Below are 12,754 nucleotides of genomic sequence, written 5' to 3' on the forward strand. Positions count from 1 at the left end.
GGTTATTGTTATTATTCTAAATGATCCTACAACCTGATGTGGAATTTCACATCCACATTGATAAATATGACGGATGATAGATCAAATTTTTATTTCTTCTGTGCAATGCTGATTATAAAGAGACATCATTTGATTCATTGGGCCGAATTTTGCATAGTTAGATCGATGATTATTTGATGCAAACAAATTCCGATGTCTTAACTGTCTAGCGGACGTGTAGAAATTCAAACATGATAAAAGATTGGTGGAATCAATACGCTGCGATACAATATCATTGACAAATGAAATCATGGCTATTTCGCGACGCTCATTTAAGGTTTGAATATGCATCGAGCCTCGTATGATGGCAGTGGAAACGTTGTCCAGCCTAATTTGCCTAAGGCATGTAAAAGAAATTGCTTCTGTACTGATTCGATTCTATCACCATGTGTTTCTATATGTGGAGACCACACAATACTACAATATTCTAAAACTAATCTTACATAAGCAATGTACAAGGTTTTAATCGTATATGCATCCCGAAAATTGTAGCTAAAACGCTTAATAAAGCTCAACATATTGGTAGCTTTATGGATAATCGTATTATAATGATTAGTAAAGGAAAGTTTAGAATCTAATATGACACCTAAATCTCTAATCTTATCGCACTTTTGAACAATTTGATTTCCTAAAAAGACAGTAATCTGTGGTGTATTCTGTTTTCTGATATATGTGATTAAATTACATATTTTGACGTTTAATTTAAGTAAGCTTTGGCTACACCATTTATCAAATATACTTATTTCATTCAGATAAATGTCGCTATCTTTGTTGCTATTGATTTCCATACAAAGTTTCATATCGTCGGCATAAATAAGAATTTTAAGATGTTTAAGCACATATGGAATATCGTTAACAAATAATATAAATAACAATGGACCTAAATGCGAACCTTGTTGAACTCCTGATGTAACGTGAACAGGTTTATACATTTTTCCCTCAAATCTAACTATTTGTTGGCGATCTGTTAAATACGATTCAATCCAGTTGAGGAGTCTCATCGCAATTCCCATTTTATTGAGCTTTAAAATCAACATAGGAAAGTCTAGTCTGTCAAATGTACCCTTATAGTTTTGTATATTAATTCCAGTTAGCTAGAGACATATTAGTAACTTCATGATTATTTCTAATACACAGAAAAAAATCCGTTCTCGTATCCGTGAACAGCAGACGTGAACTCGTCAACAACAAAAATACACCGTGAACTAGATCATGTTTATGTGACCATTTGTGGTAGTTCATGGTGTATTTTTGACAGTTCACGTTTTCCAGAATTCTTTTTTGAGCGTGTATTAATGTGCCTAATAAGTTAAATCTTCAATGGTTTATCTGCAGATATTTGCAGCTACAACCTTCACCGGTTCATTTTCCCATTCAAACATGATTGCTGAATGAAGTTTGATTGAATGTGAGTAAGATCATACTTTTAAAAGAGTTTTGCTAGTTATGAAGTAAGCATATTTCTATCCTCATTATTTACATCCATACTGGCTCCTTGAGTCCGCATAATAATCTTCAATGTATTGAAAGTGATAGATCTATACTAAGGTTCTGTGACAGAAACTGTTTGGAAATTCAAATGGCTTTATATTTTACATATTTCCAAAACATGATGAATCCGCTCCATTCTTCATGACCTTACTATAAATATTATACATATTTGTGTATAAAATTTATGTTTTAGCATTCTTGAGATCATGGAAGGCTAAGTGAGTGAGAAACAAGAACTTATTTTTTTTATATTTGCTCTATGGGCGATTCTACTGTGTAATGTTACACTAACTCCTCCACTTGCAGCATCACTTTTTCACCGTAAAAATATTCAAATCGCAATAACATTTTTGTTTTTCGATATTGTTGCACTATTTTTTTTTTTTTTTCATAAAACGTCAAAAACCGTTTTACTTTTATAATCTGTGTCGAATTTAATCATTGGACATTTGGATCTGGATATATTCCGAAATGCTTGAAGGGACCGAGACATCACCTACTTAAATATCTCAGACCAAAGATTGTTTGTCTTGTTCGCTTATTCGCTTTTTGAAACGATAATTTAATGAGAGTCTGTTGAGAGAAAAGAAGGCAAATTGGTGCAACCGTTCCTGAGAAATTATTATTTATCTTTCTGGTTTAAATTAATTAAAACCATGACCAGATAGCTGATGGTCAAAATCGACACAAATTCTATAAAATGGAGAGTATTTTGAGAACTTGTAAAAAAATGTGCAAAAATATTGAGAAACAAAAAGGGTTTGAACCAATGTTTATGGTGAAAAAAAAAAAAGCTGCCGTTAAAGTTGACCCCTTAATGGTTAATATATGCTTGATTTATTTATAGAATTAGTTTATAGCGGAGTGACTTTTTGCGCAATGTTTCTCTATGTTTTCTCCAAAAATTCTTACTGCAATGCCTCCAGAAACATTAAAAAAAAACTCACTCACCAACTTTCAAGTAAAATCTCTTATAGATTAGTTGATTAATGTTTACCGTAATTTCGGGTGAAATTGATCATTTTTCACGGTTTTTCTTGTCTGTTTTCTTTAATGTTGGAAATGTCAAACTATTGAATGCAGGAAAACAATTACAAAGGTGAGCCTCATTGGCTCATGTACTGAAATTTTCTAACGAATGTCACTTTAGTGCAGAAAAATATTTCTAAAATAAAAAATCTGGGGAATTCATTTCGGGGTGAAATTGATCACTTGTCAATGCGATTATTGTTAGTATTCAAAACAACTCTACATAAGGACTGTTCATTTAAGAAAGTGGACACGTGTTTTTTACAGTTAACTGTTTATTTTCGAACAAATTCATGAGTTTACCTAAAATACATGGAAATCAACGTAATTTCGATCAAATTCACATAAATTTGAACATTTATTGAGCATTGCTGGAGAATGCTCTTACTTTTCTTTTGATACCTCCCATAAAATTCTGCACAACTTTTTTCGGAACTTTTCGAACTGCTTTTTGAACTGCTTTTTGAACTGCTGACCACATTTTCTTGAAAAAATCGATGGAGCTTGCTTCTCTTCCATCCTTCTTAAGATGCGTTTGATTATTGCCCAATATGTTTCAATGAGGCGTAGTTCTGAGCAATTTGATGGATTCGATCATTTTTATACAAATTCGACTTATTCCTTCTTGAGCATCTCCAAAGTAGCTGAAGCATAGTGAGCCGATGCTAGGTCTGGCAAAAACAATGGAGGCATGGTATGCAGTAGATGGGCAGAAGCCATTTTTTAATGCATTCAGTTCTGTAATTTTCGCCGTTGATTGAACCCGTCGTGAAATATGTAGTACTTTCATACCGCAGGAGCAAATTGCTTGCCATACCAAATCTTTTTTCCCAAATTTTTCTGTTGGGATGTATCGTACGTCGTCAGGAATATCTGTTTTGGCCACAGCGTTGAAAAAATTCAATTTGGACACTTCGCAATTTAAGCCAAATCTCGGAACGGCAGTTTTTCTGTACACCATTTGTGCAGAAAAAAATTGAGAGTCGCCATGTCAATTCGACCCATCGTTTAGAATTTATAATTTTTTTATGTCAACTTTTGTCTGCTGTCAAAATAAACACTGGAGATCACACTGAAACAAAATTTATTTGTTGTTATGGAATTTTTACACCAAAATGCTAATATTTAGGTGTCCACTTTCTTAAATGAACAGTCCTTAATAAATTTGTGCTCCCTGAGTCCAAAAATGCTTGCAAAATTCTTAACAATACAATATTTATAGAAATAATGAGTAGTTAAACTTCATGAACTACACGGAAAACGCCTAAATGTATGCAATTTCCTAAGGAATTCCGTGATATCTAATAGAAATTTAATTATTTCAATCAAATGAGCAAATTGGTACGGATTTTGGCGATGAAATCTGGTTTGGGGATATATCTCAAGCATCCTCACAAACTTTCAGGTTTATACCATGTTCAAATCCTTGTTTATAACTAGAAGTTTATGCATGTTTGTCAATACTGCACTATACATGATTTTGAAATTTTTCATTATTTTTCATAGAAATAAGCCTTATTCAACGTAAAAAACTTCACAACACTCAATTCGACAATAGTTACAACAAACAACGTTCATTCAATGTAGGTTACATAGATATTTGTGCTCCATTAGTAATAAAACCGTGTGACACGGTGATCAATTCCACCCTACTGATCAAATTCACCCGATTTTACGGTACTAGATATTTGGAAAACATTTTCAGGCATTGAAGAATGTCAAACCTCATTTGGTAAAACAATCCTGATTGATATGTTTAAAAATTCTTACAGGTACAACAACCACAAAAGGCAATCGTGATCAACACATTATAGGGAGCCAGATCCTATTCTTGGCACTTTTGATTCACTTCGGCAGTTTTTTTGAAGCTACAGAGCTCATCAAGCATGGAAATCTAGTGATCATGACAAAATAAACGATTCATCGCGGTTGTTCTTTATCCTGAGATCATAGCAACAACGATCAACCTTTTGTCGTTAAGCTATCACAACAAACTACGCTCCGCGAATAACGCATCGTTCTGCATGTGCGCTAGCGATTAATTGTTCGCTAGTCAAATTTTCATTATTTTGAAGATTCTTTCGTTTTTTATTAGTGATTTGAATTCGGATATGCTGTTTATTGATCTTTAATCATTTTGGCATGAGCACCAAGAAAAATAACAGCTCGCAGACGGCATGATTCGAGTTTGATCGCTACTTGTAACAACATCCGATAAACTCTTTGTCCCACGACAAACAGTGCATCTGATGCTTGATTTATCGGTCCAAAGCGCGCGTAGTGAGGTCTTCAAATCATGTTGCTGCAAGAGCGACGGCCCTCTTAGACCGTTCAAATACCGTGTTGTTTGTCGCTAGAGTCAATTTTTTTCCATCCTTGGAGCTCATATTTGGCAACAATTTGCGTCGAACTAAATCGCTCCTTACTGCAAAGTTTCAGAAAATTTGGCCGAGAAAAACCCCCCATGAATCATGGAAGTGCCCAAGTGGTTCTGCACCCTAACAAATTAAATTAACATGTAATGCTCTCATCACACTTTCTTGAGTGTTCATCGAGTAGAAGCATTAACCTGAGAATGTTAATGTCGCTGCTGTTCGTGTTACCAACATCTAGTTTGCCATGAACTGACAGCGTGAGTACCGGGCCTGAAAGTGTCAGATTAATTTTAAAAACCAAAACAACGACATAGTATAAAACAAACAATCGAAATCCATAATTTAAAGGTAATAATAATTTAAACCAGTTTTATGACAACAACGCCACTAGCGTTCTACTACTAATATTTCTATTGTTCATCGTCACCCTATTTTATCAATTTATGAAGTTATATTAAATTATATAGCAATAATTGATACATGTTTCCTTCTTCATAAGACTTCCCTATACGCTAATCGAAAACCTTGAAATATGATAGTTCTACTCAGAAGTACCTTCCACACTACTTGACTAAATTTATGGGAGTAATCCTATGTTAATTCCTGAATAATGGAATTTTATTTTATATATATGGCATGACTCAAAATAATATGTTTTCTGTAAGAATTCTTATCAAAAACACTTAAAAGAAAAATGTTTGAAACAGTTTCTGCACGATTGCACATTTATACCACAGACTACAAAAAGAAACAAACTATGAGCATTCACGGAATTTGTTCTATTCAAACATTCGTTCACTATATTAGAAATAGATAAGGAAATTAAAAATATCATCTTATACTTGTTGACACCTGCAGTTTAGTCTATTTTTTGTCATATATGTTTATATTTTATTTTATTTTAGGATCAGTACAGTCCAAATGTATACAAATTTGAACTAAAACAATAAAAATAAAATAATCTTCTAATCTAATTATAATATCCTTCTAATTATTGACTTCCCTGAGCATAGAGTATCATCATACCTGCCACACAATATACGAATTCGAAAATGGCAACTTTGGTAAAGAAAACTCTCATTTCATAACTGTGGATGTGCTCATTGAACACTAAGCTGGGAAAAAGGCTCTGTCCCAGTGAGGACGTAATGGCAAGAATCTTATGTGAAGGACCGACAAGAAGAAATAATTCTCAATATGCAATCCAGAATTTCAATGGGTTGAAACAATTTCTTGTCTTCCCTGGGCATCAAAAATTGCCAAGATATTGGGCTAGGACCGGGAACAATATAGATAGCTTCTTCATTCGGCGTAGATTCAACAGAACGGCCAGGAATTGCTGCTCGTCATGTATGTTGTATTGTTTTCCAATGCGACAAAACGCCATATTGTAGGCATGAAAGATATAAAAATTAAATATCATCCACTTTTCCTTTCGTTTCAAACTATACAGTGGCACACGTCAAAGCGCACGAAGGCAAGCCGTAAACCATAATTTTTATTGCACAACTCCGACTCCACCATCAGCAAGACAATAAAGAACAACAAACCCAATTTCAATCTGTCTTCGATTTAACGACCGGACGTCGATAATGTTCTCAGGACATCTCCTGCTCCTGCAACAATAATAGTGAGTCGATTATGATAGGATCAGACTGATGGGGATGGCACAGGCGACATGTGGCAAATGGTTTCGCTTTCGCTAGAATTCGGCATTGCCCATCAGGACTTGTGTTCAAGCGACACATTTCAGCACCGAAATTCAACAGCAGCACGTGCTACTTTTAGCCACCAAGTTTCAGGCAAAGTAGACCAAACGACAGCATACGAAGTGGTTTTATGGGGCTCCTTTCTGTCCCTTCAAATTAGCCCCGCTTGACGAGCAAAGGACGAGCAATAGTTCGAAGGATGAGATAAAACAAATACAGATATTGATGAGAACGTGAGGAGTTTAGTCCTAACGTGAGGAGTTAAGTATAACTAATGTTAACCGTCAGAATCGTCGCTTAACGATATAGATCAACATTACACGATATAATGCAGTTTATCTAATATTTCTTCCCTTCTCCAACAATGAGGACGTGGCCTGAGTGTTATTGACTTTTAAATTTTGAGCTCTCGATTTGTGCACATTGAAAATGGTAAGCTAATTTCATGCCTCATTTATTAAATATCTGAGCAACTTTGACTGTTCTGGTCAATCACACAACTACGAATTGTACGATCATCTTTGCTCATGTTCTCTGTTATATACTTTCAGACTTATGATACTTAAACTGCTGACATGGATCTGACATGGATGTTGATTTCATAAAATAGAATGCTTAAAAAATTTCAAAAGTAGCGCTCAACAAATAAGGACAAAAATTTGAATTCCAATGATCAGATACAAGAGCGAATATACGATACAATACAGCAATACCAAATAATAAACTTAACGCGCATCCTTTCATGATTGGATTCACATCTGCTCCGAAAGCCATCAATCTTAATCGATGCATCTCGCTATCTGCATCTTTGGCTTCCAACTTCAGACGCTTGGCCGAATGGTCGCCTGGTCCACTCTTTACCATGTTATGCGCCAAGTGACAACATTCGGCTGGGATTGTGACCTTCGCAAATCTAAAACCACCGCGAACAATTTACCGTTAGCCAGGGCCGCCGCGTCTGCATTGTTTTATTGCTTTGAAAATCGCCTGCATGGCTGGGACGAGTAACGATGACGACGAGCGCACATTTGCCTTTTTCGGAATGTTTTGTTCTCGGACCGAAGCGGGCGGAGTTTTTCCTTTGTGCATTGATTACATTTGGCAGGATCGCCAAAATGCAAGCCACGGTGTGCCAGAAATCGTTATTAATTATAATAAGTACTAACCATCAATTCTGAACCTATTCGAAAGATCCTGATATCATATCATCCTTTCCGTGAATTTGAAAATATGTCATCGAGAGAAACGAAACTAATAGTTATTTGAAGATTTAAATTTCCAAGGGATATTTGTTCCACAAGCTTCACAATTAACATTGGAATAATGTGATATCCAAGCATCTTTCCTATAAGGCATTTCATTTTTGAAATGAGAAATTACAGTAGTTCGAGTGTTTCACATAATTAAAATGTTAGAGCTCTTTTTTTGTTGTGATTGGATTTCATCAGCAAAAGAGACATACCTTAATGAATGTCATTCAAAATTCAAAAAAAAAAGTAATCGATCACTTTTCAGGATATTTTTGAAATATGTAATCGAAAGAAAGCTAAACCCAAGAAAATCACTTGAGATTAAATAAATTTCTAGATAAATGCGATTAGTTGGTCTAACGACTTCTAAAAAGGACCCCTGAGTATTCCCCCTTTTCCGGGTAATGAGAAAGCGTGTCCTTGATGTACTGAACAACTTTGCCGAAGACATCAACTTCACCAATCTTCAGGAGTTTCTTGAGATACAGACGATAGCAAACAACTTTTTCCAAGCGTCGCCTAGCGGATGAATTACCAATCAGTGTTTTCACCGCCAGAAAGCCCTATTCTGCTGAATAACTTTGCCATTTTCTAGGCCAATTTTGGTATCCCAATGCAATCCGGAATAACTCTGTAAACACTTGGATCATACTTTCAACTTCAACGGAGCTTAAAAAACAAAAGTTTTTTCGGAAGTTATGAATTTTACACCAAAAACTATCAAGAAACGAAAAAGTTGTGAAAATTTTAGAATGGGTTGCAGCATCCCGAGTACACTGAGAAAAATCTACACGTCAAAGTCGTGTGTTTTACTTATAGATTTGCGCAATGAGGAAAACCACATGATTTGAGTGTGGTAGCCATATGAATTTCATCATTGATTTCGCGGTATAATAACATGTGTTTCAACATTAGGTTGTCATGTGAAACAAACATGAATTTACAAATATTAAATCATGAAAACCAGCTGATTTGCTTATCGAATTCGAAATGTAGTAGGTTTAGATAGTCATTTGTGATAGAACATAAATGTCATGGGACTGAAAGAAGATATTTGGTAGAAGAACTTTTGCTCCCCAAAATATGGATCCGAGGCTCCTCTGCTACTCGCAAGCTCTCTTGATTTTTATCAAACCCGTGAGCCAGCAACAAGCCGCAAATTCATAATTTGGGAAGCCAGGGATAAGCATAAGATACCGCGGGGCAAGTGGGAACGAAAAAAACGATAGTTCCAACAAATTGTTCAATTAAATTTTCAAATGTCAATATTTTTCAAATAAAACAACGCAATCACATTTTGGCATCATATTTGCTGGTGTGTGCATGAAACTGATCGAATAATTTCGAAATTGTGAAAACCTTGGAAGAAAGCTTTAGAATGAACCATTAGACGCAGTTACCTGGCTAAACGGGGCAAGTGGGACACATCCAGTTTACTACGTCAATCCACATCAGTAAGTCAACCATTACAATAATAGGATTGATAAATCATAGATTTTTAATTTTAAGTACATAATTGATGTACATAAGGGATCATCCATAAAATACGTAACGTTTTAGGAAGAAAACATTTATTTAATAGTATGTCACCTCACATTTTATATTAACTCAAAATTCCTCAATAAAAGCGTAAAGAAGAATTAAACATGTTCAAAATATATCATTTATAAGTTGTTAATTAAAATGCAGCACATAAACAATCACTAATTGTCGAAAATATGTTTTGTTATTATTTATATGCATGGCAGAAAACCACTCAATGGGGTGGAAATGTTTTCAATCACTACTTAATTTGGTAGAAATAACAAATCAAGTTCAAATAACATAGAAAAGTAATCGTTCTCATGATGCATTTCAAATTTCATCTTCGTGTTTGTTCAATTTTGAAATCGTTTTTCATAAATAAAAAATAAATAAATAATTAAGAATAATTACACTATTCTTCTCCCTTTTATGCAATTACGTAATTTGAGATTGATCTTTTTTTGATAAAAATCATTTGTTTGAATGTTTTAGTGCTACTTTCTAGGAAAATGTATGAAAACGTATACGAAAAGTTTTGATCCTGGTTTTTGTTTTGATAGGTCCCACTTACCCCGGGTACAAACATATTTTGGGGTAAGATAGACCATCAAAAATTTCATATGAAATGAAAACAAAATACTGGTTTATCGTTAGAAGCTTGTAATAATACCTAAAATTGTAGCTTTTTGATGGAAATTCGATTTATAACACATTTATTTTTTGCGAGTCAATGCAAGACGTGAAACGTGTCACAATTTATTATGCAAGTTGAAAATGGCGCTGAACTGACAACTGTTACATGAACCACATGGTAATGAAAATAACAATATGTTTTGTACTAAATACATTCCTTGTCATTGTATCTTCAACTTTCTAGAAGAATACCCCCATGAAAAACTTTTCCTAAGTGAGCTATGACAAAACGCCCCACTTACCCCGTGTTCTCACTTGCCCCGGGGTACCTTATTGCATTTTTTCGAAACTGAAAGCCAGGAAAATCTGTTAGTGAATCTGGATTTGTTCTACTAAACTATACATTATAATCAATGTTTTCTTATAGAAAGGTAGAATTCTCGTATATCGGTCAACTTCACTAATAAAAGAAAAATCGAATTCACAAATTTTCATCTAACACTTTTAGCTTCAAAATTTGCTTCTTCTCTTTGGAAGCATGATGATGACTGTCGTTCGACACGAGGTCCAACCGCAATTCAGTTCACTATGCATCCCATGGGTTGATCACAAACAATTTAGAAGCTTTGAACATGGAAATCGATAGCATAGCTCATGGATTTCATCATAACAATCTCATTGCGCATATCGATGAATCGACCAACTTGAACATGATGATTATGACACAAGATAACCATAAGCAAAACACACTGAATCCGTGTTGGAGTGATGATCTATGCGTCCATAGGTTGACACATACGAATCTGAAGAGAAAGCTTCGGGAACTTATGTGGAAAAAATATGGAATCCCTGTTGTCGGTTGATGAATCAATCCATGAAGCAAAACGAAGGAATTTAATGTGTAACACACACGAAGTTTGCAAGAAAATCATAGCAAAACGGTATGGACGTTCATGAATCGATCCATAATTTTAAACACACAGATCGAACGTGTGGATTTTTATCAGTGTAGAAGACATAGCGTTAGCGTTAACGTAGTTACGGTTTACTTCGTAGATTGGATATAGCAATGTTCATATTCCATTTGATAATCTCATCTAGACTGCTTTCAATAACAAAACTGGGGAGTGAATCTTGATCCAATCTTAAACAAGAATACCAAAATAATGAACATCGTTATTCCCGGCCACGCCCATCTTTACCGTAACTTGGTCTAGAGAAAAGAAATGTTGATGTAGCACTTACTTAACGAGAGGCCTCCAACTCAGTGACACCCTCATAAGTGCTACGGAGTTGACAATTCCAATTCTAATCGGGTTTGACGTATATATCACCACAAACTGCACGCAGCTAAGCGCGGCATTGAAGTTGTATGCCGTACTAGAGCCATCAACACATTCTTATCCGGCAATTGTCACACCACAGATCAATCTTATCAATAGGATTGCCAATATATTTTGGACGCCCTGGGCCATTTTCCGGCAAATTTACCAGTTTAGATCGAAAGACCAACTCGATTCGCATGCCATTTGGAAAGATAGGACTATTCCGCACTAGCATCAACCGTTTGTACATAGAAAATGTGTTTATTTTATCGGAAATTAATTTAATTTAATCGGTTCATCCATACAACCGTTTCAACACGTTAAACACAGAAATTGAAGCCGTCAGAAGTATTTCAAATGTAAACAAAACTTTTTTTCAAATTTCTGAATTAAAAGCGTAGAATTTCTTCCGTTTATCATTGTCCATCGATTGATTAGACTATGGGTAAGCATATTATACAAGCAGTGTCGTAGATTTCGTCGCCAAACGATAAAAAATGACGGAGATTTAAAATATACACCTTGAGAGTCCAAAATGTATTGGTGTGTCAAAATAATGAAAAACAGTGGATCACAATTCAATTATTTTCGACGTTTTTTTGGATCCTACATGACCGTATGGGCATTTTCATCTTACAGAGGAAGTTTTTCTCTACCTTTTGGCATGTTCTTTGACTTGCTTACGCCATAGATAACAGACGTTGAAGTCCGATTGTAAAACTGTGTAAGCCAATTAATGGTCATTTTGAATGGCAACACAAGTAGCAACATCATGGTGGCGCTGTCATCGGTAAGTTCCCACGACGATGTCAGTGATGAATATGAATTATTTCAAGATACTGATATTCACCACTGATTGACGCAATTCGCTGTATGGCAGCGCTAGTGATTGCAAGGAAACATATGTTATCTGTGCTTACGCGGTACAATTAATTAATTGGGACAAAAAACTAAAATCACTTACATAGGGGGTCCAAAATACGACCGTTACCCTACACAGTGACACATTCCCAAGATATCAAAATTTTAAACTTTGAAATATTTCTAAAGCTATGCAGAACATTAAATGCAATATGTTAAAGTGTATACAAAACATCAATTTGATTGAAAATACCGTAAAAACATACCTGAAAAGTGTCATTATGTTAATATTATTTATTTGTGAAAAATTGAGATGTTTAACTACTTTTTTTATAAAAGCCCTGTATCATAGTTTATCGGGTGTCATTAACGTATAAGATAGTCAGATAGTGGAAGGGTATTTGACGACATTGTTATGTGTGGGTTGAATCTATGACATTTGGTCGAAAGACATTTGGTCGAATGACATTTAGTCAAATGACGGTAAAAAGTATATTTGGTTGAATGACGTTTGGTCG

The sequence above is a fragment of the Aedes aegypti genome, chromosome 2 (genome assembly GCF_002204515.2).
Source record: "Aedes aegypti strain LVP_AGWG chromosome 2, AaegL5.0 Primary Assembly, whole genome shotgun sequence".
In the NCBI taxonomy this organism is placed as follows: domain Eukaryota; kingdom Metazoa; phylum Arthropoda; class Insecta; order Diptera; family Culicidae; genus Aedes; species Aedes aegypti.